The sequence below is a fragment of the Macaca fascicularis genome, chromosome 7 (assembly GCF_037993035.2).
Source record: "Macaca fascicularis isolate 582-1 chromosome 7, T2T-MFA8v1.1".
Lineage (NCBI taxonomy): Eukaryota > Metazoa > Chordata > Mammalia > Primates > Cercopithecidae > Macaca > Macaca fascicularis.
In genome coordinates, this window is record NC_088381.1 from 101,922,835 (window position 1) to 101,948,318 (window position 25,484).

Sequence of the window (25,484 nt, forward strand, 5' to 3'; positions counted from 1 at the left end):
GCTGACAGAGAATAAATCGGCTGTATCAACACCCAAGGTGCTGACTCCCTAAGCAGAACAGTAGGAAAGTTGACCAATTTTTCTGTATTACAATTCCCTGGATATTGTTTGCAGTTCTTCAGCCCACCTCTAGTCTTCATATTGCCTTCTGTGAAGGAAAAGGCAGCTTAGCAACCTCCGCTGAGTCTTCTGGGCTAAAGAGACTAAGCATCAGCCCAGCCCATGCAGCTGACACCACTGCGGATCCTCCTCATAGCACCTTCCTGTTTCTCAAGCTAACCATTTACCACTGTGAATAGACAGTTGGTATACGACCATCTGTGCTTCCAGGCAAGTCCAGAGACTTCCAGGCAAGTCTTCGGACTTTCTATCCACAGTGTGCTACATGGTGATCTTGAGCCTACGGCCTGGAAGCCGATACTAACCTAACACCTAGAAGCAAAAAATACCTTGAGACTCCCTGAACACAAAGAAAGCTTCCTTTGCGCTGCACTGATAAACTGGACACACCAGAGAAGCAACAACTAGGGCTCCTGCACAGCCCTCTCATAGAAAGTTTGGCTTTCCCCGGTGGCCCTTCAAACATTACCCCACTTCTTTTGTAGCCACTGTATGAAAAGGACACTGCTATATATGTCAGGCCGTAGCAACGTATCAGGACCTACAGCAGCTACCAGAGCAAGTGGGTGGTGGGAAGTGATTGAGTGCGGGTGGAAGAGGGTGGTGGGGCCAGGTCTAGACTACAAGTCCTGTTTAAGGGGTTTTTCTTCCATCCTATGTGTCTCAGGGCAGTGTAGCTTCAGGTGTAAAGGAATGAAAGCATTTTCCATGTTTCCCTTCACCCTATCTTCCAGTTGGAGATCTGCATAGATTTCTCAGAGAACAAGATAAGCCAAAAAATAAGAAGTGAAGAGCCAAAAATATGCCCTGAAAAAGTAATGTAAATAAATGTAGGGTTTTTTTTTTTTCCTTTGTCATCCAGATCCTGCTCTCAATTATTTTTTAATAACTTGGTTATGGACAATTGGAATGAAACATTCTAGGTAGCTGTTCTGAGACACAGTAAATAAGTCCATTTATTATTTCTTGGAGTGGTCCGAACTAGGCAATCGTTCTTTTTCTTGGCCCCTACCCTTTGCTTTCCAAGTGAATTGAGTTAAATTCATTATGAGACATTTTATTGTATCATGCCCCTCCTTGCTAAATACCTGACTGATTTCATTGTTTTCTCAGGCCATGAACCAAAAACCTAACTGGCAGAAGGCAGTGCGTTCTTTTCCAGTGCACATCCATCCCACCGGAGGGGTTTCTGAGTGTATGCTACTGTTCCAAATGCCTGGCTATTGATCCTGATATTGCACAATTTTTCAATAAAGATCTTAATCACACAGACGTAAATTAGCAGACACACTGAGAGAGAGATGCGAGTTAATTTCTAGTCAGAGATGGCTTCTCTGACTAGAAATGCCTGCAGGCGATCGCATACCACGTTGGGGAGGGGAAGAGGTTTCCGCTGGGAGAGCTTATCATTTCTTAAATATTTATGTTTGTTTTCTCCGTTATGAAATTACCACATCCTTCTCAAGAATCCTACCAAATATGTCTATTGTCCGAGGGGATTTCTTTTTCTTTTACTGTGGCTTTCCGCATAGTAAGTACATCACTTTAAAACTCACTGAAAGGCTGGGGACTCTGGTTGCAGGAGAGAGGTGTGAATGCACCGAATTTTCTAACATCTCTCTTTTTCCTAACTGCACAGAGACTCCACTCTGCGCATGCTCACTCTTCCAGGAAGCACAGCTCAGAACAGTAGAGGACCTAATGTCTGGCAAATCTTGGACTCGTCGTTTATAACACTTTTCCTTCTGTTCCTTGCCATGGAATCTGAAGATTATAGAATCAGATACATTTTTGTGAAGTGACCTTTATAATTTACTTAGCTCCACTTTTGCTATCAGCAAAATGGGGACAAACAAATCTGCCACCACCCTCAATGAAGAAAGAATGAATAGCTTGGCTCCCCTGGGGAAGGTGGCATTCTACAGAGCACGAGATAAGTACTGGCAGAGACGGAAGAAAAGGTCCTTCTCACTCCTAGGTATTTTACAACCATGAACCCCAGGATGGGCCAACATCTGTCACAAAAGCCCAGAGACAGCTCCATTTCCTTACAGTCCAGGGTAAGACCTCATCTTCCCTTTCTTATCTCCCAAGATGCTTAGCACATTTTTATGTCCAATAAATGTGGTTGACTAACTAAATGAAAGATGAACAGTCAGCTTGATTAGTGTCTTATCATTGTCTAACATATGTACAAAATTGAGTCTTTCAAAAACTAAAATGAAAAGATTGATAGCTCTTGCTTTGAATTGTGAAATATCCAAAGAACTCAGTGAAGAGTGTCTTAACTCATTTTGTTATCATATCTCAATTTTGTCCCATTCAGCAACTTTCTAGGATACAAAGTGAAGAGGCTAGAGTCTTATGAATAGCTCCTGAAGCCTAATAGATTATTTCATGCGATATTTTACTTTTCGGAATTTCTGTGGCACATGTCAAAACATCATTAGTATGTGTTCATATAATTTGTTAATTTGTAGAGAGGATGCTGTGAATTCTAGGCCGAATTCAATGGTCAGAGAATGTCTCACCTGGATAAAAACCAATCAAGTTGTCTTTCAGGGTGTGCCCTAGCATATCTCTACCTGGCTTCTCTGCAATGTTACTTGCATAGTTAACTTAAATTGTATAATTATGACTAGTATATATACTCTAACTACATATAGTATAAATTATATCATTCTGCCTATAAAATTTTCATCAACTAAATGAACTCCTAGATTTAGAGGAAAGAGATCAGAGCTAATTAGTTTTTTATTTATTTTTGTTATACACAAATAAGTCCTTAATAAGTATCTCTCAGTGATAACCAAGACAGTGGTGGCAAAGATGGAAGCCCCTGGTGGAGCCGAAAACCCTGAGCATCATTGTGTCAGATTTCCTGTCCTGCCACTTTCAGGCTGAAAGTTACTCTTTGATCATTTTGATAATGCTTAAAATATATCCTTGATTCTTTGTTTAGAAATTTTTTTTCTAAACATAGAATAATTTGCAGGTACATAGTAAATATTGGGTATTTATGGGGTAAATATTGGGTACATATGGGGTACATAAATATTTTGATACAGGCATACAATGCATAATAATCACATCACAATAAATACGGTATCCATCACCTCAAGTATTTATCCTTTCTTTGTGTTATAATCCATTTGTACTCTTAGTTATTTTTAAATGTACAATAAATTGTTGACTATATTTACCCCATTGTGCTGTCAAATACTAGATCTGATTCATTCTATCTAACTATATTTTTTTATACCCATTAACCAGCCCCACTCTCCCCACCTCACCCCAGCCTCCAGTAACCATCATTCTACTATCTCCATGAGTTCTATTGTTTTAATTTTTAGATCCCACAAATAAATGAGAACATGCAAAGTTTATATTGCCATGCCTGGGTTATTTCACGTAACATAATGACCTCCAGTTCCATCCATGTTGTTGCAAATGACAAGATCTCATTCATTTTTTTGGCAGAATAGTATTCCATTATATACGTGTACCACATTTACTTTATCCGTTCTTCTGCTGATGGACACTTAGGATGTCTCCAAATCTTGGCCATTGTGAATAGTGTTGCAATAAACATGAAAGTACAGATATTTTTTCAATATACTGATTTCCTTTCTTTTGGGTATATACCTAGCAGTAGGATTGCTGGATTATATGACTGTTCTATTTTCAGATTTTGAGGAACCTCTAAACTGTTTTGCATGGTGGTTGTACTAATTCACATTCCCACCAAGATTATGTGAAGGTTCCCTTTTCTCCACATACTTGCCAGCATTTGTTGTTGCCCATCTTTTGGATGAAAGTCGTAACTGGGGTGAGATGATATCTCATTGTAGTTTTGATTTGTATTTCTCTGATGATCATTGATGTTGAGCACCTTTTCATGTACCTGTGTGCCATTTGTATGTCTTTTGGGAAATGTCTATTCAGATCATTTGCCCACTTTTTAATCAGATTATATATTTTTTTTTAATGAGTTGTTTGAGCTCCTCATATAATATGATGATTAATCCCTCGTCTGATAGTTTGCAAATATGTTCCCCCATTATATGGGTTGTCTCTTCCTTTTGTTGATTGTTTCCTTTGCTGTGTGGAAGCTTTTTAACCTGCAATCCCATTTTTCCAGTTTTGCTTTGGTTGCCTGTGCTTATGGGGTATTCAATAAATCTTTGCCTAGTCCAGTGTCCTGGAGTGTTTACCCAACGTTTCCCCAGTGATTCATAGTTTGGTGCCTTAGATTTAAGTCTTTAGTTCATTTTGATTTGATTTTTATATATGACAGATATAGGAGTCTAGTTGCATTTTTCTGCATATGGATATCCAGTTTTCCCAGCACCGTTGATGGAAGAGACTGTCCTTTCCCCAATGTATGTTCTTGCCAGGCTTGTCCAAAATGAGATCAGTGTAGATATATGGATTTATTTCTGGGTTCTCTAATCTGTTCCAATGGTCTATGTGTCTGTTTTTATGCCAGTACCATGCTGTTTTGGTAACTATAGCTCTGTAGTATAATTTGAAGTCAGATAACAAGATTCCTCCAGTTGTGTTCTTTTTGCTCAGGATAGCTTTGGCTAGTCTGGGTCTTTTGTGGTTTCATAAAAATTTTAGACTTTTTTTCTATTTCTGTGAAGAATGTCATTGATATTTTGATAGGGATTGCATTGGATCAGTTGTCCTTGATTCTTTACAGACAAAATATTTTATTAACATAAGTTTGATTTTCTTAAATAATTCTATAATTAATTCTGAATCTTTTCAAATGTTAAAAAGAAGGTTACCCACTAAAGAAATCACATGTCACACAAAACTATTTTGGGTTCTCTTCTCTAAGAATTTTGCAGACATCTCCTCAGCAAAGTAAGGTTTCTTAATGACCAGAGAGCAACCTGGCCAGGACACCAACTGCATTCTTGCCCACAACTTTAATGGGATACCCTGAACTCTATTAAATATTATCATATCACTGTTCTCAAAATGGAGAGGTCTCACCACTGAAAGTCTAAGATTGAAGCAAAGCATTCTTCCATTTCTCAAAGTCTGCAACCACTACTCTAGTATTATCCTACCCACTCATGCTTTTCTTTGGTCCTTAAGATTTTTTAAAATCTTCTCTATTTCTAGAAACCTTTGAACTAGATGGAATCAGTTTATTTGAATATCCTTATTGGGTAGCGGCACAAACTGCACAAATATTAAATTAACATGTGATAGAATCTCTCATGACTTTGTCCAAATCTAGTCACAGTTCTGGGGACTATGACCACAGCAAATCTCAGGCTTTCTCAAGGTCTCAGATCCTCAAAGACTTCTGCTGGGCTGGACTAGCCAATACCAGCAAGAAGGACAGTGATAATAGTAATGGTGGAAGTAGCAGTAACAGTCATAACATCTATTAACAGAAATCAGGGCACAAAATGAGAAGCCCTATGATGTCCAAACTTCACAGACAACGATGGGGCTGATGCTGATATTTATAACCCAATTAGTGCACAGTCCAGCTTAACTTCAGCAAACGTATCTTCTGCACAATATGTATTTTTAAACATTGACATTCTCTCTTATCTTTTCATATCTTTGGGCTTTCAGCTGGCAGCAAACATTTCAAAATACTGCAGAGTGCTACAGCAACCCATCAATGGTTTACTTTCAGCACCATTACCATCTTTGTCTGTACAACATTAATTTGAGTAGTTTATTGCATTATAATCCTATTGTTTAAGGAGAAAATGAAAAACAAAGGGCAGGTGCCAGTGAGGCAAAACACAGATTTTTATAAACTTATTCTAATTGAGTTCAAGACAGAAATCATTATGGGTATCAAAAAATAAACTCACAAACTTCACTAACAGACTCCTGAGCACTTGGGAAAAATTGGTGCATTCTAGCCAGAGTGTCACACTTGTCCAAGGTTGCTGGTTCAGACCTGGTAGACCACAGTCAATCACACTCAAGCCAATCAGATTCTCCATCTCAGCCGGGAGTGGTGGATCACACCTGTAATCCCAGCACTTTGGGAGGCTAAGGCAGGCAAATCCCGACATCAGGAGTTTGAGACCAGCCTGACCAACATGGTGAAACCCTGTCTCTACTAATAATACAAAAATTAGCCAGCCATGGTGGCATGCACCTGTAGTCCCTGCTACTCAGGAGCCTGAGGCAGGAGAATTGCTTGAATCCAGGAGGCAGAGGTTACAGTGAGCCAAGATCGCACCACTGCACTCCAGCCTGGGTGACAGAGTGAGACTCCGTCTCAAAAAAAAAAAAAAAAAAAGATTCTCCATCTCACCCACCCGAAGCCTTTCTGAAACCTTAACCCCAGAAGTTAGAGGTTAAAACCAAGGGCCTCTAGGAAAGAAAAGCCTTGGTGCTTGTTTGGCTATGTAAATTTTTGAGCCAAAATTTTCTGGATTGTTCCCATTTACAATCCAAGTTAACCGTGGGCTGGCCACGCCTCCCCCTTGGTGCTCTGCAGACACATGCTTTTTGAACTCTTTGGAAGCAAGTCCATGATAAATAAACCAGAACACAACAAATTAAATTTCTATCATGGCATCCATCTCCTAGTATGAAAACAAGCCCCTGATCTTATTCTTTCAAGATTTATATTTCAAGGCAAAATTTTGGCATAATTTAGAATGTTTTCTTTTCTATTGAGTCAGTTTGCTATTTTTGAAACATTATACAAATAACTCACATACACTGCATGGGGGGTAAATCATCTATCTTTCAATGAAAAGTATAAGTTATCTTTAGAAGGAGTCATTTATTTCTTAACATCCCCAAGGCGAAAACCTCCTAAGATGAAGTTAGGACTCTTTCCATCTCTGCCTTATTTGACACCGTATCTATAAGTCAATTTCTCTAAATCCAGTGATTTTCAACATATTATCTTGGAAGTTTGTGCTCTTCACTTCCTAAAGAAGAAAGGCATTTGGAAATGTGCATTCACTTCGTCAAGCATTCATTCACTGAACATTCATTAAGTGCGCAGGATTTCTAGAGCACTGTGCTAGGTATCAGCACAAAACCATGGGATGAACAAAAAGATAAGAAAGGACCCTTCACATCAGGAGTTTAGAAGCTTATAGCACATGAACCAAGCAGTGAATACCAGGAGCAATTAGAAGAAGCCAGTATGGCTCCTAATGCCTAGAGGTTGCTTGAGAAACTGATTAAAAACAAAGATTCTTAGGCTCCACCTATAAGACCCAGATCTAGTGAATCAGAGGGGCCAGAAGAATCTGAAAGTTTTATTTCTATACTAGCCCAGGTAATTCTGAGATTCAGCCCGGTATGGGAATCACTGAATCTTAAATAACATTCTAGAAGCTAAAACAATCCCACACAGCCTCTACCATAACCACCAAAAGTATTTTAATTCATGCTCATGATCCAGATCAAGGTCATTGAGATCCTTGTTTGTGAAGCCACAAAACTAGACCACAAAAAAGAAAAAAAAAAAAAAAGGTCTGACTTGCCCAAAGAGAACTCCAGGAAGAGATATATCTTTGACTAGAAAGCCAAAGGTTTCTAGCTGTCATTATGCCATTAGAAAGTAAAAACTTATTTTAGCAATATGCAAGACTAACCACACAGAATCACAGCTCCTCGGAGCCAGTAGAACTTCATACATAGATCGGAGTTCACAAACTCAAATGGTGGCAGGTCCCAGCCAGTAACAAAAATGACTGAAGCAGGCTGAAGGGAAGGGGGGTACAGGGAAAGGATATGCCCCCATAAGGAGGGCACCTGCTACTCCACTCTGGCTGGCACTTACAATGAAAGAATGTGGGCCCAACATGCTAGGAATTCCAAATTTTTAAGAGAAACCAGAAATCAGATTTGAAAAACTACTGATGCAAGTAAAACAGACTTTTCAGACAGATTTGTCCTGTGGACCATTAGTGTGTAATTCCTGATGTAGTCCAAAGTCTTCATCTGACAAGTGAAAAAATAACCTTGTCCTATTCCTTGTATCTTTTCGATTTGGCCTGCCACACAGTAAGGAAGGAGACTTGTTGTCAAATTAAGTTTTGCTTTTTATCTTGGCTTTGAATTTTTCAATGTTATTTATTGGTCTTGAGGTTCAAATGCGAGTTTGCTAAAAGCCACATACAGTAGTTACTATGCTGCGATGCCCAGATTCCCATTACCCCAGTGAGCAGGCTTCAGCTCTAAGCCCTCTCCTGAAACTGCATCTAGCTGCTTCGCTCAAGGGTGGATCCCCTTCCTGAGGCATCTGGCATGCAATGACTAGAGGGTGCTCCTGTCTAAAGGCCCAGCCCCCTCGCCCAATTCAGTATGACTCTGCCTTCCAGAGGGCCTTCCCAGCTTCAGAGCTCCCTCTGGAGCCAGCCGAAGTCTTGTAGCTGCATCACAGCATGGCTTCTCTCTATGCCCAGTGGGGCTTCCTTTTTAAGCACAGATCCCTAGAGCACTCTCCAATATACTTCCTGCACATATTTGGTCTTCGAGTTCTGCTTCTGAGGGAACCTGGCCTGCAACATGGTGCACATGAGGATCTCTTTGAAAATAACCTCATCTGTGAAAGTCCAGATTTGCAAAGTCAAACAATTTTTTGTTTTCACAAAAAAATGCTTGATACTTCTTTCACTATTGTTTTGTTGGTTTTTGAAAAATGGTACAATGGCAGATGCCTCCTATTTCACAACTCTTACTCACCTCTGCTTTTAGCCACTGTGGTAAGCAGTTCCAGGAGCCCAGATCGCCTGGCGCCACCAGTGTCCCTCCCACCTTAGCTGTGAGCCAAGTTTCTTTCTGCCTTTTCTGATGCTGCAAGCACCCACTGGGCCTTTGAAAACAGCCTGGAAAGTTGAGGGTGTTCACGCCAATGAAGGCTGTGACCCAGTAGATTAGTGTTCCAGCCTCCTGTCCTTTAGCCAAGTCCCCGTGGCAAGGAGCTCCCTTTACCCACTCCCAGTGCCTTATATACACCCTGACATTGACTTTCCTCCTCGATATCTCCATCCATCTCTTTGCTTCCTCACTTCTTTTCCTGAGATCACATCCCAAATCAACCACACCAAGTTCCTGTCTATGAGGCTCTGCTTAAAGTGGGACCCAAACTAAGACACATGCATCCTCAATTTTTAATAACTCAAAACAAGGCAGAAAAGTACAAAAAATAAAGTAAAAGTCTGCTTTTCAGACATCCATCCAGTCATCCTTCTATGCATTAATGCCTACTTACAGGTAACTTTAAATAAATGGGATCAACCAAGATACTCTGTTCAGTAAACCTGCAGGTTCCTTCAAATACTGGTCTACTGGCCACACTTAAAATTCAAATTAACTTCTACAAATTGTTTCATCCATTCATTTAACAAATGTTTATTTCAAGTCCTCTATGTGTAAGGCACAGTGCTAAGTACTGTAGATGTTATAAAGACATGTCCCATGCTCTTAGGATATTCATATCCATCTTCTAATTCAAGTTTCAGGAGCGTATTGATAAACATCAAAACCACATTAGGACTCTTTGAAATCTAATGCCATAGGTTTTAATTAAACTTTTTTTTACCCAGGTGGCATGTACTGGTGAATGGATTCCTGGGTTCAAATCTTGGCTCTGCAAATAAGCAGAAGTGTGATGTTAAGCCTCATTCTTCTTGTTTGTAAAATAAGAGTAAATAGTTGTTATGAGGCTAAAATGCTAACCAATGTAAAGAACTTGGCATAGCACCTGACACACAGTAAGTACTCAATACATTTCAGCTATAATAATAGTTACCATTTTCATCTAACATTAACTTCAGGCCCACTATCTGCATGGGTCCAGGCACCATGGGAACTGGGCAGCTAAATTGGAACTCAAAATACAGACACTGTCCAGTGAGGTTTCTCTCAGCACAGTTTTAACAGCTTGGAGCCCTGTTCCAGCAGCTGAGGACCCCCAAGGCACAAAAAAATCATGTTCACCTGGTCACTCCACGTAACTACAGGGAGATTGGGCTCATTGTCAATTTGGTGCCATGGCCAGTTGAAGCACAGGTGGTGATTTTGCCACGAGTAGAGTTAACTCCAGACTCCTATCTTGAAGACAGCATTTACTAGTGCTGCTGGTAAAACAACAGGGAAAACACAAAAATGAAAGATGCAGAAGGGATGTAAATACTAGATTTGCTTGTCTGTCTGAGCAAATATCTTGCTGGCAAGGAGATTCACGTATGACTCAACTTCTCAAGAAGTATCAAGTCAGGCAGCTGCTCCCCAAGACACACTGTCCCTTCAATATGAGTGGCATGTTCAGAAGGATTTGTTGTCTCCTACCTTTTGTAGTCCTCATAGATTCTGTATAGCCCTATTCCTCCTACATGCTCAATAAATACTTGTTTATAGACTTATAGAATGCTTATAGATCTCTTTGAATATTGTCCTAGCAAGTAAAGAGTATAAGAAGTGTAGATAACTTTTTAGGCAGTGCACCACTTTTGAAATCTGACTTTCTGAAGTTTTTCTGCTTATGCTTTGTAAAATGGTTTAAAGAGAGAGAGAAAGAGAATGCTGATAAAAATGAAATCAGCCTCATGATGCAATCATGTGTGACTGGATGGGAGGGGAACAAGGGTGGCTGCAAGAGAGAAATGCCTGGTACTCCATGCACAAAAGAGTACAAAAAGAAGGGAGGGAGGGAGGGAGGGAGGGAGGGAGGGAGGGAGGGAGGGAGGGAGGAAGGAAGGAAGGAAGGAAGGAAGGAAGGAAGGAAGGAAGGAAGGAAGGAAGGAAGGAAGGAAGGAAGGAAGGAAGGAGAAGCGAAGGGGAGGGGAGGAGAGGGGAGGGGAAGGAAAGAGAGAATGGAAAGAGAAAGGAAAGGAGAGGAGAGGAGGAAGGAAAGGAAGAAGGAAAGAGAAGGGAAAGGAAAAGAAAAGAAAGAAAAGCTCCATTGGAAAACATCCTAAGGTGATGACAAGAACAGGTGGGAGATTATACTGTTTTATAGCCAAGGACAGCAAACCACTGCCTGAAGATAAATTTTGTTTGAACCATTTACTTGTAAGACTGTTAGATACATTTTATTTGAACTGTTCATTTGTAAGACAACAAAAAATACTGTGTTACAATTAAATTAGAAACACTGGAATGTATTATCTCACAGTTGTAGAGGTCAGAACTCCAAAATGACTTTCACTGGGCTAAAAGCAAGGGGCCACTAGGACCACACTGCTCCTGGAAGCACTAGTGGAGAAGCCCCATCCTTGCTGTTTCCAGCCTTAGAGGCTGCCACATTCCCAGGTTCATTCCAGTCTGCAGTTGTATCACCCCGACTTCCAATTCCAGTCACCATGCTTCTCTCTCTGACTCTTACTTTCCTGCCTCCCTCTTTCCCTTATAACCCTGTGATTCTATAGGACCCACCTAGCTAATCCAGGATTCTCTCTCATCTCAAGATGCTTAATTTAATCACACCTACAAAGTTCTTTTTGCCATATAAGGTAACATATTCCCAGGTTCCAGGGACTAGGGCGTGGAAACCTTGTCGGAAGAAGGCATTACTATGCCTACCACACAACCCTGTTATGGAGGCCAGGGATCAATATGCTATTGCTTTCAAAGGAATTTCTAAAACGAAAAGACATAGAAGGAGAACCAAAGATTTCAAAGCTTTTGAAAATAATCCAGTTCAAATTCCATTTCTCAAGTTTTTTAAGCCTCAAATGAGGGCAATACAGAAATTGAATAGTGGGGTGGTCATATGTCAGCATTTAAACCCCTATCCGAGTATGGAAAATTCCCACCTTAGGAGTTTTGGTTGGAATGAGGACAGCTTTTCCTCATAGGGAACAAACATACTAGATACAAGTTGAGTATTCTTTATCTGAAATGCTTGGGACCAGAAGTGTTTCACATTTTGGGCTTCTTTTAGGGATTTTGGAATATTTGCACCAAGTTTAGTACCCCTAATTTAAAAATTCAAAATTCAAAATGCTCAGAAATTCTAAAATTTTGGAGTGTTGACATAAAGCTCAAAGGAAACACTCATGAGAGCATTTTGGATTTTGAATATCTGAGTTAGGGATACTCCATCTGTACTGAGTTTCCCATCTTCCCTTATGGCTGGGGCCAGGCCTGGGATATGGCTGCACCCATCAGTACTCACAGACAGGTGAGTATTCAACAAGATAACACATGAAGCACTTAGCCCAGGACTTAGTCCACAGCGGAAGCTCAGTAAGTAGCAGCTATTATTAAATTTAAAATCACAAAGTGAAAACATTGGCAGAGAATGTGAATTGCTCCCCAGTATTCATTTTCACCTATTTCCTTGGTAATAGAATCACCAGTTTGTAGCTGGGCACATGGCCACATAGAATAAAGCATATGCCAGCCTCTTGAGAAGCTCGGTGTTTCTGTGTAACTAGGAGTAGAAGTAGAAGTAGCACCTTCTAGAAAGTGTCCTGAAAGGCAGGGGGCATGTGCTAATCTGCCTGTCTTGCTAAATGGAATGCAAACATGATGGCTGAAGCTTAAGCAACTTGATTAAACTATGAGGTGGAGCTCATGACATGAGTGGCAAGACGGAAGAAATCTCTGAGAATTGTGGCAGACTCTCACAAATCTTGGATTGATTACCTTCTAGACTCTTACTTCAAATACAAACTTCCATGTTGTTTAAGTCTGTGTTATTTTGGAGTTCCATCACTCACCACTGAATCTAATCCTAACTGACGCAGAAGATAACTTCCAGTTTACCATTTGATACGGGAATCCCTTCTACAACATCTATGACATCCCTAATGCTAAGTCATCTAACTTTTGTTCCAAAATTTCCAGTTATGAAGTCTTCACTACATCACAGGCAGCCTATTCTTACTTTTTTTAAGTTGCCTTCGTATTATGCAGTTAATATGTGAATGCATTGTTAGAAAGTATGTTAAAAGTACAGAATAATACATTTTCAAGCACGAAAGCCCCCATTGTCTCCACCCACTCCCATGGATATTCTTCCCCAGAACTAACCACGGTCAACAGTCCAGCATGTGTCTTTCTAGTCTCCCCCCAATGCCATTACATACACACAAGTAGTGTAATAGTAATGGAGATCAGAGAAGGGACCAGGTGAAAGAATCGACTGCACTCTGTAACTGATTAGATAAGGGAGTGGTCGAATGGAAAGGACCAAGTCAAAAAGAAAATCTAGGGGTCAAGCCTGGGTGAAATTTGATAACAGTGCCATGAATAGTAAGTAAAAGGGAGCACAATAGGAAGAAGAAGGAAAAGAGGAAAAAGGATGATAAGTCTAGTTCTGAACAGTCATCTCCAAAAGTGGGCTGCAGCCCCAGGCAGACATCTAGAGAGGCTGGAAACACTGGGCTGGAGCTGAGGGTGAGGAATGCCACCTTGTGCAAACGAGCCAACTGCTGGAGCACACAGGAGCATATGGAAGCACCTGGGGGAGTGGGGGAATGAGAAGAGAGGGGAGCCAGAGGCAGATCTTTGGGGGAACACCTGCCTTTGGAGGTAAGAGAAAAAGCAAACAGAACAGAAGGCAGATAAATAATTAAGAAGGTAAGGGGAGATTTCCTTAAAATGTGAAGGGATTACTTTTTGTTAAACTTAAAATACTGAAGTAAAAGATTAAGAGAGAAAGAAGAGTTTAAGTGCATGAGGCAACTCAGCAGTCTGTAGCTGAATAAGAATGAGGTCACTGGTAAATTTTGAGGGTAGCCGTTTCCCCAAGCAGTGAGGGCAGACACAAGATTACACAAAATGGAGGAGCAGGTGGGGTGAGGGGAAGTGAAGCAGCAGTCACGCCCGCTTATTGTCAGGACAGGCCAAACTATGTGGCAATCCCAGAATAAATCCTCAAATCTCAGTGGCTTCACATGATAAAGGCTTACCTTGTGTTCACATAAAGTCTGATGCAGGTCAAATAGCTTCCTCCATCTTGTAGCTGTACCTTTAGGGGCACATGGCAGAGGAAGCAAGAACAGGGGAAGTAAGACACTGGTTCTTTATTGTCCCGATGTGGAAGCTACACATGTCACTCCTGCTCATGGTTCATCTGCTAGAATGAGTTCCATGGCCTCAACCGAACAATACACCACACAGAACATTTGGTGAACACAGACTGCTGCAGACACCTGGTTTGAGAGATCAGGAAGTTAATAAATGGGGAAAGTAACCAAGAGGAGGGAGCCTGTGTTCATGCAACGGACAGACTGCAGCATGTTGAGGGGAGGGAGGACAAAGGTAGAGAGGATTAAAGTTATCAAGGCCCGAAGGAATCTTGAGTCTATCCCCTGATATCATAGTTGGCCCTCTCATCCTTACATCATCTGCCATTGAGAAGCATCTTGCCTATGACCACCTCCCAACCCCTGATAGAAATGTTGCCTACAGTCCTTTTCTACATGTTTTCAAGCACACAAATCAACACCAGAAACCACTCGTCCAATAAAGGCTATTGGAATGGATTCAAGACCTTCCTGCAAGGTGAGATAACCATGCCTTACACTTGAAATTTGCCGAAGGCTTTAAAATACATGACTTCGGTTGATCATTATTATAATGGTATGAGATACATGTGGCCTGTAGAATTATTACTACTATCATATCACCATTCTTATTTTACAGATGAGAAAGCTAAGGTGTAGAGAAAGCAAGTGACTTACCCAAGGTCATACGCTGATGCTGGAATTTGGTTCTCGTAGACCCTCTCCTCTATAAGCAAGGTGCCATCTGATCTGTTCTGTGCTTTTGAGGGCAGATTTAAAATGGCTGATACACCCTGCCCAAAGTGGGTAATGAATAGCTTGTGAACTTTGTTTATAACAATTACATGAAGGGAACTGTTTCAACAACTTCTACTCCAACTTTGGACTCTAGCTAAGTTTGTGTTATATATTTAGTCCCAATTCTATTTGCAAGCAGACTTAAATTGGCATAAGAGGGCGGGAGTAGTGGCTCATGCCTATAATCCCGGCACTTTGGGAGGCTGAGGCAGGTGAATCACCTAAGGTGAGGAGTTCAAGACCAGTCTGGCCAACATGGTGAAACCCCATCTCTACTAAAAATACAAAAAGTCGCCGGGCGTGGTGGTGGGCACCTGTAATTCCAACTGCTCGGGAGGCTGAGGCAGGAGAATCATTTGAACCCGAGAGGCAGTGGTTGCAGTGAGCCAAGATCACACCATTGCACTCCAGCCTGGGTGACAGAGTGAGACTCTGTCTCAAAAAAAAAAGAAAGAAAGAAATGGCATAAGAAGTGAATGGCACTATAGCCCAGCTCCATTCCACATGCACCCTTCTGCAGAGGCATTTTGCTAGTGACCCAAAGTCAAACTGGTTGGGCATGATGAGCTGATGTGTGCTGTGCCTGGGCCAGTCCTTTCTCTTTACATCTGTGATGCTTTCTTTTCACTAGGAGTCTCAAAAATGCTACAACATGAAGGAAATGGTGCAATCACCTCTCACAGGGTGCTAATATGTTCCTGGTGCTTTGTACACATGGTCCCCCTGAGACCTCACAGAAGGCTTGCAAAGTAGTTACTCTCAGTTTACAAAGACCAGAGAATTTTGGTGGATTATCCAACATTCTACAGCTACATATAGCATACCTGGATTCAAAGCTAAGTCTATCGCTCTCCAAGACTGGTGCACTTTTGACTAGCTCACTGAAACTCCTGGCTGAGGAACATGATGGAGAAAATGAAAATAAATAAAAAATAATTGTCTTAGAGCATTGCATTAAATCAACGTTCTAATATAGTCTATTTTCTCAAGGAAAGTATACAGGGAGGAAGGGGTGGGTGGGTGGATTGGTGGATGGGTGGATGGATGGATGGATAGAGAGAGATAGAGAGAGAGAGAGAGAGAGATAGATGGATGCTGTACATACTGTCTGGAACGTCTTATACATGCTTTACATATCTGAAGCTATGTTGTCCTATGTTTTCAGAGCTATTGATCAATGCTAGGATGAGCCCAGGACAGGGCCCTGGGAAAGAGCAGCCAAGAAGTGAGAGAAAAGCAAGAGAGAGATGCCCCAAGCACCAAGGGCAGAGAGGAGATCCCATTGCTTTCCCTACCAACACCCCCAGTCTATTTAAAAGATTGCCTTTAGATTTTTATTTTCTTGTAGTGATTTAAACACTTTAAATGTTTGTATTAGAGATAAAGGACGAATTCCAAAGGTTTTGTTTAAAATAACAACCATGAACTTGCTTTTTTATTTTTTCTAAAGTTTGTCCTGGGCTATGGGGGTGAAGACACTTGGTCACTGAGGCTCAGGAGGGTCCTTTTTGCCTGCTGCTTGCAGGAAGGAGGTGGCAGCCCCACATGGTAGAGGCCCTCAGCTCCTTGGCTTTCTTGGCTACCAGAGCCTATTTCCAGCTTCACCTCACAGACACGTGTGAACTCAGCCCCGATGCCTGGGACAACCTCTGAGCCCACATTTGCGTGCCAAGGTATGTGTACGTGAGGGCCTGCTCAGGCTGCGATGAAAACGCAAAGCACCTACTATTTTCAGCCTGAGCAGCTGCCAGGGCTTCTCAGCCAAGTTGGTGGAGGCAGCTTTCCACGCCCAAGCTGCCTGGTGTGAAACATGAAGAAAGCATCTGGGGAGGTCAAAACCTTCAAGCTTTCTGGAAACATGAGTTTCCAACACTCCACTTCAATGCTCTCCCTACAGAAACAGATACTTTTCCTTTTTACCAAAACTCCCTGGGAGGAGCCACAATGGTAGGGTGTATCTTCCACAGGTTTCTCTGAAGTACAATGTGATGGGGGGCAAGGGTTAGCCTCTTCCCACCCCAGGCTCCCAAAGCATATACAGATTCAGGATGCTACGGGGAGAAATCAGAATGCTGTGTATGATGGGCGCTGGCTCAGAGACCCAGCCTAGGCAACAACTGACTCCCAGAGCAGGACTTGGGGGAGCCATTCTCTTCCCTCCCAACCCCAATTTTAAGATATGGCTCAAGTCACTGAAGAACCAGGATTTCATTTCCCTTTGTCCTAAAATGACTCCAAAAGAAAGAGTGAAAGTCATTGAGTTCAAAGAGGCCCCTTGGAAACAGGTGTGGACTATGAGGAATAGGCCAGTGGGGTCCCTGACTGGCCCTCTGAATAGGAGACCCACCTCAAAGGCTTTGCCTGGGTCCTGTGGGTCCAGCCCACACCTACGGGGAGATGGAAGGTTGTGCACTTCCCGTAAAAGGATGTGAAGCACAGTGCTTTAGCAAGGGATGGTCCAAGCCAAGACATGACGTGCCTGGAAAAACAACCCAGGTTCCACCCCTAAACCAAAGATAAGTTATGCTTCTTCCGCCAGTGCCCTCCTCCCAGCAGAAACCTGTTAGTTTGACAAAACAGAAACCCAGTCCAGGCCAAGGCCAACCTAGCTGCCTGTAAATGGGAAAGGAATCTATGGGTGGGGATGGGAGGTGGCAGAGGGTTCATTTCAGGCTCCCATGAAAGAGAAAGCTGGTCTTCAGTGCGTTGGCCACCCCTTCCACGCTGCCCTCAGCACATTCTGTTGCCCTAGCACAGCCACTACAATTGCCCAGTGGCCTTTCTTGGGCTACAGATCTTTGCCTTGTTCAACTGAGGAAAGCCGAGACATTCATTAACACAGAAAGCAACCAACAGAGCTGGCTCAGAGCCTGGGTCTGCTGACTTCTCGCCCCATGGTCTTTCCCATCAGAATGTAGATGACCCACCCTGTCTCTTCAGTCACAAAGAGTTCTACTGACAAAAATATCCCCAGGACCTCTGCAATGGCACTCTCTAATGTAATCATTTCCCTGAGTTGACTGAGATTCCAACTTCAAGGACACGTGGAGAGGTGAAGGCTAGTCACCTGATTCGTGATCCTTTCCTCTTTCTTTAGGAGGGAAATACAGGGGAGAGAGCACCTTCCCACTCAGTAGTGAAGCTGAAGCAAGAGGCCCAAAGTGACTGGGCCAAAGGTCACGCAGCAGGAGGGGCTGGAGGTGAAAGAAGACACCCAGTGCACCCCCCTGCTCACAGCAAGTCTCATTTCTCACCCCTTCACCTTGCAGATGGTGAACACGTATCTGCCGGCCCTGCTCCCAGCATCCCAGCCAAAGTGCTTTTCCCTCCCACTCCCCCACTCTACAGAAATGCACCATCCCAACCCTGCAAAGGGCCGGCCAGCTGATGCATTACGTTCCAAGGGCAGGAGCCAGCTATTTTAGATTCTTGCCTCTAGTGACACTATGTGACCTCAAAGTTTTAACCCAAATAGAAGATTTTTCAGAGACACGGCCTCACTCTCTGTCATCCAGGCTGCAGTCTGGAACTCCTAGGCTCAAGCAATCCTCCGACCTCAGCCTCCTGTGCAGCTAGGACTACAGGCCTGTGCCACGATGCCTGGCTAATTTTTGTATTTTTTGGTAGAGACAAGGTCTCAGCATGTTGCCCAGGCCAGTCTCAAACTCCTGGCCTCAAGTGATCCTCCAGCCTTGGCCTCCCAAAGTGCTGGGATTACAAGCATGAGCCACCGTGCCCGGCTCAAATAAAAGTTTAAACCAGGGCTGAGGAGTTGCGGGGCAGGTAGGATAGGAGGCTGGCATCTCTTGGAAGGTGTACTGCCTCCCTGGAAGGAGGTCTTGTCACTCACAGCTGCACAGGAGGCTCTGTCCACAGGCCCAGATCCCCTCTGGGTGTTTCTATCCAGCACTGAGCTCCTTTGCCCCTAAGTATGACAGGTCACTGGAAGCCTCTTGAAACACTGAGCGAAATCTGCCGCCTGACACGTTCTCCCTGGCTAGTTGGCTGCTTTGCATGCCTATGGGGCAAGCAGGCTATTTTTGCGCGGATTTCATAACCCCCTTTGTAGCTGCTGTGGCTGCTGATTGCACATGTGTTTCCAGCTCCACTCCCGTGGTGAGAATGTTTACAGAAACAGGCGCGTTGTCAGAGAATGTAGAGAAAGCAGGATTGAGAGATTAAGAGCACAATTTCCATGTCTAGACATAGTTCACACAGCCGGCATCTGCTCCAATCAGGGTCCCCAGAACTCAGCAACTTGTGCTGATCACTCTCTTAACCACTTATCCCATCTCTGAGAACTTCACTATGAAATCTTCCAAGGCAGTGACAAGGCGTGAGAGGGGCTCTCAGACGTCCTTCCTGAGAATAAATCCAGGATGGATTTCTGACTGTTGTGATAGGAAAACAATCAAAGCATCAGAAAAATCTGCAAACATCTGCATACATTTTTCGTTTTCTGGAACTGCAAGCGCAATTCCAGCCTCTGTGACAGGCTGCCTCTTAGCATCTGGACTGGTAGGGCCGTCTTTATCACTATGCTGGTTGCTTATTTATCGATCCCAGTCTGCTTTCTCCTTTGCTTACCTTCTCACTCTCCTCAGCCCGGTGCGAGCCTGCTCACCTACTGTGCTTTTAATGTATCCTGTTGCTTTTCTTTCCCAACTTTAGACACTATGCCCAGGCTCTGTCGGACACCACTGTTACTCTATTCAATTCAGCTTTCACTTTCAGCCCCACCATGTTAAACAATCCTTTCTGCCCATCCTCCTTTTGCACCTTTGATTCTGTTTGTTTCACACCCCTTTCGTCCTAATCTTCTCTCCTGGCTCCCATCATTTCTGGTGTTAGGATTGCCCATCATAAGCTACCTTGGGCAGGATCTGTGTCTGACTTAGCCTTGTTTCCGTCACAGGCTTCTTGGGGGGTGTTTTCAAGAACCATAATAGCAGCCACCCATCAAGACCAATGTAGTGGCCACCGAATTAATGCTCCACATGTGTTTTTCAATTCTCTCTTACTCCTCATAACAATCTGCTGAGGAGGTTGCCCGAGTTTGCCCATAAAAAAGCTGGGGTCTAAAGGGGTAAAGTTACTTGCCTAGTTCATTGGTAGCGGGCGGAAACAGGCTTCAAATTTAGGTCTGCTCGACTCTGGAGCCTGAACACCTAGGTATCACCCTCACCCTCTTGTGAATGTATATTGAAAGAATCTGGGATGAATAAATAAATATTCAAGACCCACAGCTTTCCAGCCATTTTGCTTCTCATATATATGCTCTGGCTTTTTTATAACTCTCAAGGAAAGCGGAACCCCGCAAAGAGATCTAGGATGTAAACTCAGAGACCAGCCTCATTCTCCTTAATCCCACACCCATCTCCTGCCAGTCCACAGTCCTGGGGCCTGTTACCCAAGAGGACAGAGCTTCCATGCTTTGACAGGGGAATGTGATCTCAGTCCCTTTTTGGAGGCTACCCCTGGGGTGGAGGGTGGGGTGATGTGAAAAGGCATGGAGGGCAACTCAGGGACAACCGCTGCTGTTGTCCTCCCAGCCCAAGCTGGCCCATGCGTAGCCTGGGGCTGTGGCCCGGAATCAGCCTTGCTGCCTGGTTTCTCAGGGTCACTTCTATTCAGGACGAATTTCCCCAGCTCCTTCCAGGTGGTCGTGCCAGTGCCAGTCACTTTAGGGGACAGAGATGCAAGACACGGAAAAGGGCTATAAAAGATTAAGGGGTAAGTGTCCACAGCATCTCTCTCCCCCTGCTATTTGAGGAGAATGCTAAACATCTACAGCTTAACTCTTCCTCCGTCTCCTAAAGAGGAAGTATTCTTACTTTCTAGAAAAGAGGCTAAGTGACCCAAACAATAAAAGAAAGAACAGAGGAGGGAAGGGAAAAGAAAGCAGGGAGCTGTGGTTTGATAAGTGATCTAGATGGTTCACTGTGGCTTTCAGAGGCTGGAGGAATGGAAAGAGGAGACAAGTGGGATCCACCCATGTGGCTTAGGAATTGGATCCTGTTTAATAAAGAGACTGTTGTAAATAATGAATTCTTTTTAAAAAAAATTTAGCTGTATCTCTGTAGAACTGTGTTGCTTTATATATGGTTCCATGCAAAAACTAAGTCACATGTTCATACTCTTCAAAATATAGAGAAAGAAGTGTTTTGCACTCCTCGGTATCTCTAATGTGGGACAAGAATCACCACTTTGAAGTCATGGTTCCTAGGGTTGTTCTCTTGACTTCTCGATTCCTGGCTTCTTCCCCTTCCTCCTCCCTACCTAGACTAAAAGTGGAGAAGGTAGTTCCTGGAGGACAGGAAAGGGTTTTGATGCACAGTGGTGAGCCCAATAAGTGCAAAGTAAATAATTATTAAGAATCCAAGTACCCAAAGTTTCATGTGTCATGAGCTCACAAAATTACGTCATATAAAAGGATATCATAATCTGTTTTCAAACACATACATATAAAAATATAACAGTGGAGTTCTGAGTGTACTTTTGTTTTCATTATATTTTATTTTTGTATTATCCAAATTTTTTATAAAAAACATGTAGTTTCCCCCAGAAAACACTTCTTATAAAGAAAAGAAAATTAAATTATGATGCATTTGGATGATAGGATAAGTCTTTTCAAAAGAGAGGAATAGCCTGAACATAGACCTGAGATCCTGAGAACTCACTAGGGAGAAAAATACTGAAGAAACCACTCTTCATATTCATGACAACCTTCCTGGTATGGGACATTCCCTGCTGGTGGGTTAGCTGGTTTACAAAAGAAAGCGGATGCACTCTCCCTTTAGCAAAGAAAACATATTTATTGTTAATTTCTTAGACCTACAAATATCTTCAAACCTGAAGAAATACTCCTTTTTAGATCAACTAGAGCAGATTTCTTTTTTTTTTTTTTTTTTTGAGACGGAGTCTCGCTCTGTCGCCCAGGCTGGAGTGCAGTGGCCAGATCTCAGCTCACTGCAAGCTCCGCCTCCCGGGTTCCCGCCATTCTCCTGCCTCAGCCTCCCGAGTAGCTGGGACCACAGGCGCCGCCACCTCGCCCGGCTAATTTTTTGTGTTTTTAGTAGAGACGGGGTTTCGCCGTGTTAGCCAGGATGGTCTCGATCTCCTGACCTTGTGATCCGCCTGTCTCGGCCTCCCAAAGTGCTGGGATTACAGGCTTGAGCCACCGCGCCCGGCCAACTAGAGCAGTTTTCTTGTACCTTTCTTGATATTTGTCACCCTCCACTTTGCATTGCATCAATACAGAAGGAAAGACAAGACAACTGAAATTGAAGTGAAAAGATACACATTCAGAACCTGGCTGTACTACTTACTAGCTCAGAGACATCAAGCAAGTTATTTATCCTTTCCGAATCTCACTTTACCTGCCATTCAAGGAATGCAGTACAATAATGGTAATTAAAGGGAAAGGAAGAAAAAAATCAGAACCAAGAAAAGGCAGAAAGAGCACATACACTCCTTGCAATGGTGGATATTGTTTTTATTTTTGAACAATGGCTTTACTCTGCATTTCCAGACATCCATTTTTGTTGTTATCCAACATCTGCCCACCGATCTTCCTTTTGAAGACTACTCCATTAATCCTGAGAGTGGCCGGTACTCCCCCTATAGACATCAGAAGGGACTAGCTTTCCAAACTGAAGCTTGGCTAATCAGAAGCTTTTCCAGGACTTGAATGTAGAGTGACCCAACATCACGAAGGCAGTTGCACATCTTACTCAACCTGGCCCAGCAGCATGAGAACTAGCTCCTGTGACCTCACTATCCAGACTCTTTTGGTTCCTATCTGCTTTCCAGACTTGGTTTTCCAGCATTCCATCTACTTTGTGAGCTCCACTCTGACTGTGCAACATTCCTTTAATGGCAAGTAAAGCAAAACTTGGGGGGCTTTTGGGGTTTGTTTTTTTTTTAGGAATTAAGTAACAACATTTTAATCAATAAATACAAACATGTGTTTGTTAACCAGTTATTATTTGGCACAAAAAAAAGTCACTTACAAAGAATTCAAAAGATAACACCACCTTGAAAACAAAGTGCCAAAAATCTTTGCCATAAACATTTCCTCATTTATAGAACCAGAAGTAACAAATATTTATTCAGAATAAGGCTCGAAATAATCTAAAAAGTTCCAGATATATTTTAAAGTTATAACAGATTATTTTGCATGTAAAACCAAAATAGATTATTTTACACATAGTAGACTATCTGACAACCCAATGAATAAATGATTGAACAGATGAATTGTTGAACACCAGGGAAAGTGAATACTTATGTTCACACTATGGGCTAGGCCTATATTCACTTCTTGGTCTTCTCCTGCCTCACTGTCCCTTGCTCTTCCAAGGGCCTTGGACAGGGGGCTTCCAGGTAGGGCTGGAATGGTAAGGTGTAAAGTGTAATTTGAAAAGGATAAATGACTTGTCCACTGCCCCTGAGCTAGTCAGTGGTACAGCTTGGTCCTGAATCATCCTTTCAACAAATTCCTCTTTTCTTTTTTTTTTTTTTTTTTTTTTTTGAGATGGAGTCTCACTCTGCCCCCTGGGCTGGAGTGCAGTGGTGCGATCTTGGCTCACTGCAAACTCCACCTCCCTAGTTCAAACAATTCCCCTGCCTCAGCCTCCCAGGTAGCTGGGATTACGGATGCACGCCACCACACCTGGCTAATTTTTTTTGTATTTTTAGTAGAGAAGGGGTTTCACCATATTGGCCAGACTGGTCTCGAACTCCTGACCTCAGGCAATCCGCCTGCCTTGGCCTCAAGGGCCTGTAATCCCCAAAGTGCTGGGATTACAGGTGTGAGCCACCACACCCGACCACAAATTCCTCTTTTCTGACTGCAATAGCCAGAATCAATTTCTGTGGTATACAAACTAGAACCTTGGAAAAAATAGAAACGTAAGTTACACAATTCTCAAATCTAAAAAAAAAAAAAAAAAGGATATAGACCATTTCCTCACAAGAGACAATGCTTTTTTGGGACTAAATTCAAAAAGTTATTTCTCAAGAGGGAAGACACATGGAGGAGAGCCTCAAGTCATGCAATAGATCATGTACCTATGATGACCAGATAGTCTTTAACGTGGTGTTTTATGTCTTGTTAACCCAGGTCTTATTCATAAAAGTACCTACTATATTTTTGCTGAAGGAAGGAAAAAATTAATGAGGACACTTTCTAGAAACTTTTCTCAGCTGACATTCTCAATTGGTGTTCAACCACCCTTGTGTAGAGGAGACACAGGATTTCCGTAACAATACCTAAGACCCTCTTCCTCCTCAACTCCCACACCCACCTACAAGCATTGGCAGATCCTACATAATTACCCACACAATGAGCAGTTTCTATTTCTCCTGATTCTTCATTCTTCTTCCCTACCAGCAAGTATATATCCTGTCAGAAATTATTATTTGTGCTTCTCTTTCACGCACCTAGTCCAAAGCCAAAGGTGAAAAGTGACGGGAGTGAGCAGGAGGTCATGGAGCTTATCCCTGAGGACCTACATGGAGGGCATCTTGGAAGTTCACCAAGAGGAGCCAGTGGGCAGGATCAGGCAAAGAAGGGCTGGGCCCTCTGCTCCCTCAGCTCAGGAGCCATTTCCCTGCCTCTCTAGTGGGTTTCATAATTCCATAGAAGATGATTCTGAATGCCACCTAAATAACTTCACACAATTAGAATGGCCAGCCAGACCTAAAATACAGAAGTCTAAAACTACTGCTCAGTGGGGCCTGTCAACGACATCAACAGGAGACAGATGCCCAGGGTATCATTCTGCTAAGACCTTGCCTTTTACCCATCCTGTTGCTAAAGGAAGTTTTCTCCTTCTACATTGCATCATGTTAATCATAAGATTCCCATTTTCTTAAACTTCTAATTTAAACTGTTGAGATTGCAAATCTTTAAGATTCACAATCAACTGGACCAATAATCCAATAATATCTTCTACAAGAGTACTTTTTCCTTAGGAAAGCTGGGCAGTGATGATGAACTAGTAGTATTCACCCTAGGAGGTCATTGCCTGGAGTCCCTGGGAGGCATTAGGTTCCGACATAAGTTTCCTCAGATACCAGGAAAGGCTAGAGTATGGCAATAGCATTCTGGAAGTAAAAAAGTATCACTACCTTCTCCTTCCTGCTCCTGTTCCCCACCACCCCCAGTTTCCTGCCCAAGCCATGTATATGTGGGGAGAGCAACTTGCTCAAATCCAGACCCAGAAGTAAGGAATAGACCCTGGCATCCTAACAAGGCTGGAACCTGCTACACCAGAGTGCCTGCTTTTCATTGAGAAATACAAAGAAGCAGCAGCTCCTCCTTTGGCCTGAGGCCAGCCTCCATAATAGAGTCAGAATGTTCTATCACCCCGATGCAAAGCATCTTGATCCCGGCTGAGTGACTGGAGAAGGAGTGGGAGCAGTTCAGCCTGGCAGGATCTGTACTTCTCTGTCTCCCTATTATGGAGTAATATAAAAATATGTTCCAGCAGCCTCAGGCAAGCAAAGCATTACAGGAGGTCTGAATTCAAGACCCAGTGTCACCTCAGCTCATTAGCTTTTCTATGGATGGCAAAAGAGATTCCCTTCCCCCTT